Below are 1,282 nucleotides of genomic sequence, written 5' to 3'. Positions count from 1 at the left end.
CTCCCTCCCTCCCCTGTTCGGGATTCCGGCGGCGGGGTCCAACAGGGTTCCCGGTGGCGGTGACGCGCGGATCCGGCGGCTGGGAGGTGGCGGGCGTCCCTGCAATGCTGGCGGCGGAGGGCTAGGTCGCGGCCCGACCTGGATCTCGTCGGGCGGCTGTGGGCGCAGATGGCTAGTGGTGCGTGCTGGTGGGACAGCGGCGGCAGCTGCTCCAGGTCCGGCCTGGCCAGCGGCGCGGGTCTAGGATGACCTGGGCTGCGGGCGGACGCCCACGCCTCGGCCGGTGGCTGGTAGGGGTGGCGGCGCAGTAGCGGCGGCCTTGGCAGACGTGTTGGCCGGATTCCAGCCGGCTCCGGTGGCTGGACGTCGGCGAGCGGCGTGGTTGGACTTCCCAGTGAGCGGTCTTGGTGGTAGGTGGCAGTCTGCGGGGTCCCCTTGCCGGTGGACGGACCTACGTTGGTGGCCTTGTGCAGATCTGCTTCGACCGCCGCGGTGGGGCGGCAAAGTGGGTGTCCGGTGGGGAGGTTGGTGGGAGGGATGGGCGTCGTCGTCGGTGAGGCTGCCCGTCGCTGGATGCGTCCGCTCCCCCCTCCTCCCCATTCCCCATCCGTTGTGTGCGGCAGCAACTCCGCATAGTTCAAGGCGGGACGGGGGTTGCGGTTGAGTCGGTTTTGGGTGTCTTCTCAGACCAAAGCTGGTCACTTTGGCTGCTCTTGGGGAGGTCCGTATGTCGGGCGGCGGCTCGGGTGGCGGGAGGCGCAACGTTCTTGGGCGGAGCATGCGTCTCAGGTGTGGGCAAGCAGCCATGGCCACGCGGGTGGCTTGGTTGTGGGTGGTTGCCAAAGCTAGGGTGCGTCGGAGGGAGGTGAGCGTCGGGGTATATCATATGTCCAACTGTGTTCTGGCCGACAGTGGCGGCGTCGGTGACGTCGTACCCTTCCTGAAGGCTCCGTCGTGGTGTTCCCTCTCCCTCCGTCTTCCTCCAGGTGAAAACCTGATCTCTGGATCGGGCGGAGGCGGCTCTATGGTCGTTACATTCTGGGAGGCACCGCTATGGAGTCTTGGCTTTGTCGTTGTCCGTTTCACCTCTCCATGGTGGTTTGCATGATGGAGGTCTCCGTTGGCTCCAAGCAATCTCCTTTGCATATTCGTAGTTAGCTTGGTGGTCGGTGGAGGTGTTTCGGTGCCCGGCACCTTTGTATCTTGCCTTGGGTGTGTGTGTTGTGTGTGTTGGTGGCGTGAGTTTGTATCGTCTCTCGGATGTATTGTGGTGGTGCTTTAT

Source organism: Triticum aestivum, chromosome 2B, assembly GCF_018294505.1.
Source record: "Triticum aestivum cultivar Chinese Spring chromosome 2B, IWGSC CS RefSeq v2.1, whole genome shotgun sequence".
Lineage (NCBI taxonomy): Eukaryota > Viridiplantae > Streptophyta > Magnoliopsida > Poales > Poaceae > Triticum > Triticum aestivum.
The sequence above is the reverse complement of the archived record's forward strand: the minus strand, read 5'-3'. Positions refer to the sequence as shown.